Raw genomic sequence first — 13,001 nt, forward strand, 5'->3', positions numbered from 1 at the left:
GTTCAAACTGGAATGGCATGGAGAGCAAAAAAACGATGGATTGAGGCCCAGATCTCTGTACTGGGGTGAATGCATGACATTGTTCTGCATTCTGTCCATCAACTGTTGTTTTTGCACTGGTGTCCCTCGCGGCACAACTTTGAAGGTGCTTTCGAAGCGGCACAAATTTGATGGGTGTCCCTAGCAGCACAAATTACAATAGTGCTCAGCAGACACTGACTCGGAAGGGGAGGAAAGTTTCCAGAACCCCTATGACAAATTTGTCCTAGACTTGGATGACATAGACCTTGATTTTAATAACCAACTTGAGGTCGACTCCTCCTACTCTTTTAAAAATGCTATCCTCAACCCCTTTGGAGAGGAATTATTCTCCCCACTCAACATCACCCACCCCAATAGCTCTAAATGGTTCCCTTAGGAACATGTTTCCCAATTTACTACGAGATGCCTCAGAAATTCACTTGAAAGAGAAACTTGCAACACCCTCAAATCTGAGTGCCCAAGACCCTGCATACAAGACAAGGTCTGTCAGACTCCAAACCTTGACCCTGATTTGATTACTTTTTTATTTAAACTGGGCAAAGACCAGAGGAAAGGTTTAGAGCGAGCCCTTAAAGGTTGCCAGGATCACCTCCTCGACATTCTCGGCCCCCTCACCAAGATTTTAGACTTGGCAGAAGAGTCTCACATCTCTAACACCCCCCCTTGACATCACTCTCATTAGAGGTTGGAGCTAAAGGGCCATCGTTGGGTGATTTAGCCGAAAAGGAGCCCTCTCAGTACCCCAGAGGCCTCCTCTTTGAGAAGATATGATTAAATCAATAGGGAAATATGTCTCTACCTGTACTGCCCTTGACAAGGCGCAAGCCAATAGGAAACATGTCTTTAATTCCAACCATTTTGGACAGGTTGGAAGAAGGGGCCGTTCTTCCGGCCGCGGCAGCCATCGGCCCTTCTCATCCTTCAGAGGAACAGGTAGAGGATTCTACCCATCTAACCATCAATTCTATCCTCAGAGAGAGAGAGGCTCTATAAACAGAGGCTACAGATCCTGTGGAACACCCAATAACACCAATCTTCCAAGTAAGTGCTCCTCTTCCTCCTTCTTCTTCCCCTGCAAGGGTAGGGGGTAGGCTCAAAAACGTTTATTATGTATGGGAATCTTTAACTCAAGACCCCTGGGTTCTGGAGACTGTTCGGGGTTTCGAAATAGACTTTGTAGATATCCCTTTTCAAACACAGGCACCCAAACCTTTGATCTTTTCGGAAGACCATCAGAACATTGTCCAAGAGGAGATCTCCTCTATGCTTTAAAAGGGCACTATTATAGAAGTACCATGGTCTCTAAAGAGATTTGTCAGTAATCTTTTCCTTGTTCAAAAAAAGAAAAAAGGTTGGAGACCGGTCATAAACCTTTGAGAAGTAAACAAATACCTGGTCTACAGGCACTTCAAAACGGAGGGTATTCAGCTCCTCAGCGACCTCCTCCTGGAAGAAGATTGGTTGGTCAAGCTAGATTTAAAGGACACTTACTTTACCATTCCTATGGCGCAAGAACACCAACCTTTCCTTCAGTTCATCTGGAACAACCATCTATTCCCTTTGGCCTTTCTGCTGCCCCTTGGTGCCTCACCAAGATCATGAGAACTATCGTCTCTCTCTTGAGGGAAAGAGGTATTCGCCTAATTATTTATTTGGACAACATCCTCATCATGTCCCAAGTCCCCTCGCAATTCCTGAAGGACCTTAATACTGCCATGGATGTTATAGAAAGTCTTAGTTTCATCATAAACCAGAATAAAATCGATCCTTACCCCGTCTAAGTCCTTGGAGCTCCTTGGCTTCACTGTAGATACCCCGAATTGCCTTCTCCTCCTTCCCACCAAGACAATTGCCTAAATTCGAAAAGAGATCAGGTTTTTTCTAAAACAACAGTCTCTAACCCTGCGGAGTTAGCCAGACTTCTGGGCCTACTTTCTTCTTCCATTCAAGCTATCTTCCCGGGACCTCTGAAATACTGGGCTCTTCAGAGAATAAAAGGAAGGGCCCTCAGGTCTGGTCATTGGTACAGAGACCTTGTTAGCCAGATCAGAACTCTCTTGGTAGCTGGAGAATTTGGATATCTGGAATGGCAAAGCAATCTTCGGCTCAGCCCCGGAATTAGTCCTGGAATCAGATGCGAGCCTTCACGGTTGGGGTGCTCGCTTCCTCGACCAAAACACGGGTGGTGTATGGTCTCTTGCAGAATCTTCCCACCATATAAATTTCTTAGAACTTACGACAGGCTTATATGCCCTAATGAGTTCAAACACTCTCTTCAGGGCAGATCTGATGTCCTGAAGATGGACAACATCTCTGCAGTCTCATATATCAACCACCTTGGCGGGACCAGATCAGCAGACCTCTCTTAAAAAAATTTACCACAGCGCTGCGGCGATTTTTACCGCAAATAAACCTTGGTATTACCAAGGTTTAACGCAAATGCGGTAAAAATCGCCGCAAAGCATGAATATCGCAGAAAAGTCTGCGATATTCATGCATTAGCGAGCTAATGCTCTTAGCCATGTTATCCACCTCCCATTGGATAACATGGCTAAGAACTGCTCAGGGCAGGTGTTAGCTTTTGGAGATATTCCCGCTTAGCGTGAATATATCCAAAAGTTGGTAATAGGAGATAGCGATGTTAGCGACTGTTTTCAGTCGCTAACATCTTGGCACGCCCACTTTGCATCTCATTAGTGATAAATATCACTGACATGCAAAGTGAGGCCCAAGATGGTCGCTATCTCCAACTAGCTGTCGCTAACTGGTGTTAGCGGCAGCTAGGTAATAGGGAGATAATTTTATCTCCGCTTTCTTGGCTTATAAAGCCAAAAAAGCGGAGATGAACCCCCTTTATAACATGCCCCAAGATTTCCCTGAAGGCAGAATACCTCCCAGGAAAGTCGAATATTTCTGCGGATTGGAACTCGAGATTCCTCTCAGACTTCAGCGATTGGAAACTCAATGTGAACGTTTTCAAAGCTCTATTTTGCTGTTGGGGTCCTCTGGATGTGGACCTATTTGCCATCAGATTGACTTTTCAGTTACCGAAGTATTTCAGCTGGATGCCGGACCCAGGCGCTCTTGCCGTGAACGCCTTTCTCCAGTGCTGGTCTCATCTTCAGGCTTATACATTTCTCCCCTTTGCCATGATTCAAAGGGTCCTGCAGAAGGTGAGACAAGACCAGTGCTCCTTGGTCCAGATAACTCCCTTTTGGCCTTCTGTAATGACCGACTTTTTAGGCCCTCTTTGGAGGGAGAATGATGGAAGATGACTCCAGCCTATTACCCTTTTAGTACAGGGATTAGGACTATAAACAGGACCTATCCATGAGGCACAGTAGTGCATTTTTGTACCCTTTTCTTTAGATCAGGGCTTATAAATTTAAGTTAGGGGTCCGTCCTTTTGCAAGAGTGTTAGTATACCTTCTATGGAGTTATGCTTATTTCGGGCCTTGTAGGCCTCAAACGGGACAGACTCCATTTTGCTTTCTGCCCGGCAGCTTGAGAGGCTTTCTAGGTCAAGTGTAATGTTTTAGTTTCGAGGTGTTGTTCGCTTGGAGAGAACCGGCTCAGGCTGGCCCTTATCGAAAGACTGTATTTTTCTCCACTCCGAAGACACAACTTCAGGCCGGCTGGCTGGGAACGTGTCCTTGGTACGGGGAGGTACAAGAATTTGGTGGGCGGCAGGTGACTGGCCGTAACTTTCTATGAAGGGACAGGCTTCGATATTAGCGAAAGTGTTAGGCAATGAGTCAGTCAGTCTGTAGGCGGCTACTAGCCGTTAGCATCTATGCCATTAATTATTTCCAGGCAGACAGTCGCCATTTTGAAGTCCGAGAAAGATCATGAAACTGAGACTCTCTGAGAAAGACTGAAGGAGAAGGAGAAGTAGCGCAGAGAGATCAGAGACAGAGAGAGAGAGAGACAGCAGCTAATAACGAGAGAGGTTCCAGTGACTTGGAGGGAAGCAGAGGAGATCGAGCATAGCGGTGCAGACGTGTACTCGTGACTGCTAAGGTGTGATTCCGAGACGAGCCAAGACACAGACGAGAAGGGAACCTAGATGACTGCCGAACCCCGACTTCACGTTAATCAGGTGGCCTCCGCCCTTTCCCTTATAGAGTGCACATTCTAACCTTTTACTTTTCTTTGCAGAATATATATCTATGCTATCGTGTAGTATTGTGTTTATAATTATTGTAATAAAAATACCCCAGTTCTTAGTGAACCGACATGTGCCTTGTATTCTTGTTCAATCAGGGTAACCTGGTCTTCTAGTCAGACATTGTTTGCATGAACAGATGCGAATCCCGATCAGGTAAGAAGTGACTGAGCAATGTGGGAGAGAGGGAACGTTTGATGCCAAGAGCAGAAGGTACATATTTCAATTTGGAGAGCCGTACTAAATTCTATTATCGTAGTTTTATCCTGAGTAGACAATGAAAGATTTTTTCCATAGGTGTTCATAGGAAAGTGATCGTCGTTGGTACGCGGCGTTAATGAGAGCACCGGGGGGATACGGTGTTTAGATCCGCCGGATTGTGGATCGTATGATAAATGAATGAGACCACCGGGGGGACACGATGTGTAGGTCCGCCGGATTGTGGACCGGAAAATTGAATGAGAGCACTGGGACTGCAGGCCCGTGTGTAGGCACGCCGGATTGCGTGTCGAGTGAGCACTGATGGTGATCAGTGTGTAAGGGTACATAATCAGACCTGCCCCAGGGTAGATTAGTCTGGGCCTAAGTGGCCGCGAGACTGACTGGTATGAATAGGATATTGTAGAAAATCTATGCATGTTTATTGCTATTTGCCCCATCCTTAGGTACGAAATGTATATGCATATATCTATACCCATTGTAAATAGGTTCTAAGGAGGGAGGTGATTACGTTCCGACTGGGTTAGAGGGGCTCCTAGGAGCTGATTCCATCTGGTCCGAAAATCCGGTCATTACATCTGGCGTCACAAACTGTTTACGAAGCCTGTGTGCGCTGTATTGTTTTGATCTTGTTGGTTTGCGCTCGGCTCGTACGTATTTTCTTTGTTTATAATTGTGTATATATTTTTTGTGTGCCAAAATGTTTTCGAAAAAAATCGAAATCTACTTTCAAATTGCCTGTTGAAATTCCCGGCTGGGAATCAACGCCTTACGAGGCCTTGGCCCGTGAGTGGGCCGATTCTACTGGTTTGAGTGAGAATTGGACTTCTTGTTTGGAGCTGGCGGAGCCTGCTGATGTGGTTTCTTGCTTGCAAAAAGCTCCAGTAGTGAAGGGTGATGAGCTTCCTATTTTAGGACGCAGAGGTTGGATTGTGCTAACTGCATACAGAATGCTTCACGAGAAGTTTCTTAAATTGCAGAAGCGGTTTGTGGATATGGAAGAAAAGTTTGTTGAAGTGCAGAATGCGCATACTCTTTTGCGATGTCAGAATAAATTGCTTGCCGACAAACTTGAGACTTATCAAACTATAGCCGAAAGGGCTGCAGTGCGCATTGCGAAATATAAATACAGACACCGTCGTGGTCGTGTGTCTACATAGAAAGTGCGTCTGGTCATGGCGAAAGCCGGACTGGATTGGAACCCCGACGAGTGGGATGGTAATATCTGGGATTCGAATGATTCTGGCTCCTTGGCTGAGGAGGGTGACAAGCGCGAGTCTTCTCACTCCGGACGTGATTGTAAATCTGCTTCTTGTGACAAAGACGATATTTCTAGCGACCGTGGTCGCTCTTCCCATTCTGATGACGTATCTCGCCCTGCTTGTTCTTCTAAATCTAAGGACCGGGCTTCTTCGGAGGCTCTTCCGGAGGTTTCTGCTCACCCTGTGTTTCGACGCAAATTACAACAGGCTCCTGGTATGCTGAATGGTATTCATTTGGATAGTATTGAAGATTTTACTCAACACGAGGTTAGTGACATTTTACAACGATTTCGACAACGGCCCGGTGAAACTTTGCTTACATGGATGGTGCGCCTTTATGAACTGGGTGCTGCTAGTATCATGCTTGATGCTGGTGATTGTTTACGATTTTGCTCTATGAGTTCCGATTCTACTGTACAAGATCATTTTCGGAATTATAATGGTGCTGGCCAAATTAGTTTGCTCCAGCTTGCGAATGATGGCTGTAATCATAAATACCCTACTGAATCTGATTGGCCTGTCAATGACAAGCCGTGGTACACTTTGCGCGATGCGTCGCAACCTTTGAAGGAGGAAGTGATGAAGACTGCGATTTTTCTCAGTACTTCTGACAGATTGTTGGATGGTCTTTTAACATCTTCTGTACGCAATCGCATTATCCGTTCTTCCCCTGTTGCTTATAAGCAAGTTATGATGACTTTGTTAATCAATCAGACTGGCAATCCTTCATCTATGGTGCTTGAATCTGTTCGTCAGCTTGGTGAGTTGGGTGAATGGTTTAAACCTGAGAGACAGTCCAGACCGGAAGCTCGTACTCCTGGTGAGTTTAAATTCTCTAGACGTGATATGTTTCTTGCACTTTTGGCTGATGGTGTGAAAAGGGAGGAAATTGACGGCAAACCTAATATTCGCTTATGGGAGATGTTTCGTAAACGTGGTTTGGATCGGAAGAAGGGTGCCCGTCGTGTGCGAAAGAATGATTGTGACCGTGGTTCTGATGACAGTGGTGATGAGCGGCGTCGTGTGGATACTGACCGCCGTGATGACCGGCGTTATGAACGTGATGTTTCCCCTCGTCGTGAGAACATAAGGGTGAGAGAGGGAGACAGAGAAAGGGGGAGGGATGATTGTGTTTCCAACAGACACAGAGATGAAAGAGGTTATTCCCCTGAGTTGAGGAGAAGGGAGGATCGTCACAAGCTTTCTGATCGTAATTCACAATACTTTGAAAATGACAAAAATCCGTTTCGTAATAGAGATGGATACGAGCAGGACATTCTGATTCCCAAGAAACCTGAGAGCATTTATCCTGATTTGTCTTGGTTGACAGACAACGGTAAAAATGACTAGGAAATAGGTCAAGCTCTGGTACACAGATGGGCCCACAGAGACAACAGACCCTATGTAGATATTGACATTTTTTGGAAACATCGTAATATCCAAAGGGCCCGAGCATTGGTAGATACAGGAGCGGAGGCCACTTTAATTCATGGTAAATCGAAGAAATTTAAAGGACAATTTTTCACGATTACTGGTTTAGGTGGAAAAGAGACCCCCCGCAGTGCAAACTACACTTGAGATGAAAATTGGTAGGATTCCCCGTAAAGAATATTCTGTGTTAGTTGTACCGCTTTTGGAGTATATAATTGGAATTGATATTTTGAAAGGAATGACTTTGCATTTGGATGATGGTTGTTATCAATTTGGAACCAAGCATTACATTTCGTCCAGACCCGTACGGGTTGGCCGTTTACGAATGCCCCCCATTAAGATTCCCCAAGCTACGAAAGTAGTTTCTCAGAAACAATATCGTATTCCAGGTGGTCATGAAGAAATTAGTGCCACAATTCCGGATTTGGTTGACGCAGGAGTTATAACTCCAGTTACTTCTGCTTGGAATAATCCCGTTTGGCCTGTGCGCAAGAGTGATAATTCTTGGCGCATGACTGTTGATTATCGAGAGCTGAACAAATACACACCTCGTTTGGCTGTTGCAGTACCAGACAATGTTACTTTAATTCAAAGAATTCAGAAGCACCCAGGTACATGGTATGCGTCCATTGATATTGCTAATGCTTTCTTTTCGATTCCGATTGCCCCCGAGTGTCAGGAACAATTCAGTTTTCCCTGGAATGGACGTCAAATGACGTTTAGAAGTCTTCCTCAAGGCTATGTACATAGTCCTACAATCTGTCACCGGCTGGTGGCGGAACATTTGTCTGAGGTGGCTGTACATCCACAAATTCAAGTGTGTCATTATATTGATGACATTTTGATTCAAGGTGAGACACAAGATCAGGTCCAGACCCATTTAGATCAGATTCTTGACTGCTTATGTGCGAAAGGTTGGGAAATTTATCCTGATAAATTACAAGGTCCATCCCAAAATGTTAAATTTTTAGGCATCAATTGGCACGAAGGTCACAGAGAAGTGATCCCGCAGGTGAAACTGAAAATTTTAGACTTTGCAGTTCCGAGGAATAGAAAAGAGGCTCAGAGTTTCATTGGCTTGTTTGGTTTTTGGCGTCAACATATTCCTCATTTGAGTCAGATTTTAGCTCCCTTATATCGAGTCACTCGTAAAAAGAATGCATTTGAATGGGGTGAACCACAACAAAATGCTTTTACTTTAGCGAAAGAAGCGATTCAGTACGCATTGGATTTGTGGTCTGTGGGCGAGGGTGATGTGGATTTGAATGTGTCTGTGGAAGGTCTGTATGCCAATTGGAGTTTATGGCAAAAGCAGGGCAGACAAAAAGTGCCATTAGGTTTTTGGACTAAAAAGTTACCTGAGGCTGGTGAGCGTTATACACCTTTTGAGAAACAGTTGCTTGCATGTTATTGGGCTCTGGTGGATACCGAGCAATTGACCTTAGGTCATGCTGTGATTTTGAGACTTGAAATTCCTATCATGCAGTGGGTTTTGAGTTCACCGAAATCCCATCGAATTGGACATGCTCAAGAGGCGAGCGTGATTAAATGGAAATGGTACATTCAGGACAGGGCACGTGTGGGTCCGAAAGGTGTGGCAGTGTTACATGAGCGAGTGGCGCAGGCGCCATCGAGCGAGACTGGAAGTGATTGCTCTGTACCTGTAGTGCGGGAATCTCCTGTCAAGTGGGGTAAGCCATTTGATGATTTGTCCGCGGAGGACAGAAAACATGTGTGGTTTACGGATGGTTCAGCGAGGTACATTGGTGAGAAACGGCATTGGAAAGCAGTGTCCTATAACCCGATCACGCAGAAATTACTGAGTACAACTGGTGACGGAAAGAGTAGTCAATATGCTGAATTGTATGCAGTTTACCAAGTTTTGAAACAGGAACTACCAGGCACATGTCATGTTTTCACTGATTCCTGGTCCACTGCTAATGGACTGGCGGTATGGATACCAACTTGGCATTCTCATAATTGGGAATTGCATTCAAAAGAATTGTGGGGAAAAGAACTATGGCAAGAAATTTGGGACATGCTCCCACAGAGTACTGTGACAATCTTTCATGTGGATGCTCATACCCCGATAGACTCCCTTGACAAATTCTTTCATAACATTGCAGATGAAAAGTCTAAAATTGCTGAGGCAGTGGTGGACATGCAAGATTCTGATTTGGCGGGATTGGCGAAATGGGCCCACCAGAAAGCAGGACATTTTGGAGAGAGAGCCACTAGCAGGTGGGCTGCCGATCGTGGAATTCATATTCCTTTAAATTACATTAAAGATATCATTCTGCATTGTCCCATCTGTCAATATTCTAGAAAGAGAAAAGTGCCTCATATTGTTAAAGGCCATTTACATCGAGGAAAATTGCCCGCTCAAAATAGGCAAATTGATTATATTGGCCCGCTCCCTATGAGCAAAAATTGTCAGTATATTTGTACCGCTGTTGATACCTATAGTGGCCTTTTGGTTGCTTTCCCTTGCAAACAAGCTACCCAAATCAATACCATTAAAACATTGGAATTACTCATATTATATTATGGTGTTCCATTTCAAATTTAATCTGATAATGCATCCCATTTCCGTGGAAGATTGGTGCAGGAATTCTGTGTGGAGAATAACATTGAATGGGTGTTTCACATTCCATATTATCCGCAGGCTTCGGGCCTTATTGAGAGAATAAATGGTTTGCTAAAGGAACAATTACGAAAGTTAACTGATGTACACTATAAGAACTGGAGGGACTTTCTACTCCAGGCATTGCTAATTCTGAATAATCGTCCCTTGTTGCATGCTGAATCTCCTTTAATGCGTTTGTTTCCTCCAAATGTTGATGCAAAGCCCAACACCATTGGTAATACTGTTATGTATTGGGAAATTACCCCCGGAGCTTTGGCTCCATGCAGAGCAGCCCCAGGTTCCGCAGGCTTGGACCTGCATGCTATGAATGATGCTGTCCTTAAGAGCAGAGACCGAATAATTGTTGAAACAGGCGTTGGTGTCTGTATACCAGCTGGAAGTTTTGGACTGATTGCCCCTAGATCGGGCCTTGCTTTAAAAGGTGTTCAAGTACTCGGAGGAGTGATTGACAGTGATTATCAGGGAGAGATTAAGGTTCTCCTGCTGAATAGCAGTGAAGTTGATCTATCGATTCAAAAATCGGACCGTGTTGCTCAGTTGCTAATTATGCCTGTTTTCAGTGGTGAGATTAAGAAAGGCGTTGCCCCGACTTTGCTAACAGTACGAGGCCAAAAAGGCTTCGGGTCTTCCGATAATTCGGGAGCGAAAATATGGGTGCAATCACCTAAACATCCCCCTGAACAGGCTGAAGTCATTGCGACCGGTCATGATAATACCATTTTGGTAATGAGACCAGGGAAAGAAAGCTGGGAAGCTGTCCCGGCTGACAAATGTTATTTACGTGAATGAATAATGCCTGTGTTTGATTTTCTTTCAGATCATTCTCTGGACTGCTGCTGCAGGATGTGCAGGTGTTGGACTCCTTTTGGTCTGCTACGCCGGGAGAGGAGAGAACCCACAGACTTCGGTTGATTGGAGAACCCGAGTTCCGCGTTCCTTCGCTGCGTGGGATTCCTCATCGAACTTTTGGATCACCCTTGCTAAGCGGGTTACTAACTCTCCGCACTTCTGCCTTACCCCTATGCGTTCTGTGACTGACATCTTAGCGACCTGCTTGGTTGCCGTCCCTGCCTCCACTGAAACGTTGCGGCACATTTTCAATATTTCGAGTGCCCGACCCAATATTATTCTGGGCGATTTCGCGGCCCATGAATTTTGCCCTTTGTGTACTGTCCTTTCAGACTCCATTCCCCCGATTCATTCCCAAATTACTACCTACAATATCACGCAGGGTGATTTATGCTTTATTTTGACCTGTGATCCCAAAGCAATTACTGAATGTGTCAAACTGAAGTTAAATGCTGCCACTTCTTTTTCAGCTCATCAACGTTTGTTATGTTTACGAAGACTCCCGAATTCATGTATTTCTGTTAAAAATAATATGACATGCAAGCGTATATTAGTTGCTCCTAGCCATTATCGTACAATGTTGTTACCATCTGGTTGGTTATTTTCCTGCGGGAATTCCTCCTGGCCCTATATTCCTGCAAATATTTCCGGCGGTCCATGTGCCATCACCAGACTGCATTTATTAATGTTTTCTTCACATCCCAATTCCCATTCCCGTGTGGTCCGTAATTCTATGATGTTACATGAGGACTGTGATTCTTCCCTTCATCTTTATTCTAAATCTGAATATCTGAGTTTAGCTATTTCCATTGTTGGTGTCCCGGCGTTGGCAGTTTACAACGCCAAATCCATTGGAAAAATGGCCTGTTGGATGGTCAAATCGATTAACCAAACCTCTACCATTTTATCTGACATGTTATTATATGCCCAGGGTGAACGCAGACCTATTCTGCAAAACCGCGCAGCAATTGACTACCTCCTGTTAAAACATGGACATGATTGTTCTGACTTTGAAGGTCTTTGCTGCTTTAACCTGTCCGACCACTCTAAATCGATCCAAGCCCATATTGACAAACTTCACGACTTGACTGCAGAAGTTAGAAAACATATTGATCAGGGCTGGTTTGACTGGCTCTTCAATTGGTTACCTGACTTACATTCTCTACGACAGATTTTAGGGGGTATTATGATTTCTATCTGTATTTTAGTAGCCATTTGCTGCTTTATTCAGTGCATTCCTTCTCTACTCCAATATTGTAGATTTGGCAAGAGAAATAGATCGGTTAATTTTGTTTCTTAGTATTCTTCCACTGATGTTAGTTCCATATAGAACATGGTTAATAGACTGGAGTCAAGGGTGAAGTGTACTGACCGACTTTTTCGGCCCTCTTTGGAGGGAGAATGATGGAAGATGACTCCAGCCTATTACCCTTTTAGTACAGGGATTATAACTATAAACAGGACTTATCCATGAGGCTTATAAATTTAAGTTAGGGGATAGATTAATTAGTATTAGTGATGATCCTTCCTTTTGCAAGAGTGTTAGTATACCTTCTATGGAGTTATGCTTATTTCGGGCCTTGTAGGCCTCAAACGGGACAGACTCCATTTTGCTTTCTGCCCCAGCAGCTTGAGAGGCTTTCTAGGTTAAGTGTAATGTTTTAGTTTCGAGGTGTTGTTCGCTTGGAGAGAACCGGCTCAGGCTGGCCCTTATCGAAAGACTGTATTTTTCTCCACTCCGAAGACACAACTTCAGGCCGGCCGGCTGGGAACGTGTCCTTGGTACGGGGAGGTACAAGAATTTGGTGGGCGGCAGGTTACTGCCCGTAACTTTCCATGAAGGGACAGGCTTCGATATTAGCGAAAGTGTTAGGCAATGAGTCAGTCAGTCTGTAGGCGGCTACTAGCCGTTAGCATCTATGCCATTAATTATTTTCAGGCAGACAGTCGCCATTTTGAAGTCCGAGAAAGATCATGAAACTGAGACTCTCTGAGAAAGACTGAAGGAGAAGGAGAAGTAGCGCAGAGAGATCAGAGACAGAGAGAGAGAGAGACAGCAGCTAATAACGAGAGAGGTTCCAGTGACTTGGAGGGAAGCAGAGGAGATCGAGCATAGCGGTGCAGACGTGTACTCGTGACTGCTAAGGTGTGATTCCGAGACAAGCCAAGACACAGACGAGAAGGAAACCTAGATGACTGCCGCACCCCGACTTCACGTTAATCAGGTGACCTCCGCCCTTTCCCTTATAGAGTGCACATTCTAACCTTTTACTTTTCTTTGCAGAATATATATCTATGCTATTGTGTAGTATTGTGTTTATAATTATTGTAATAAAAATACCCCAGTTCTTAGTGAACCGACATGTGCCTTGTATTCTTGTTCAAT

Source organism: Lissotriton vulgaris, chromosome 1_1 (genome assembly GCF_964263255.1).
Source record: "Lissotriton vulgaris chromosome 1_1, aLisVul1.2, whole genome shotgun sequence".
NCBI classification, from domain to species: Eukaryota; Metazoa; Chordata; class Amphibia; order Caudata; family Salamandridae; genus Lissotriton; species Lissotriton vulgaris.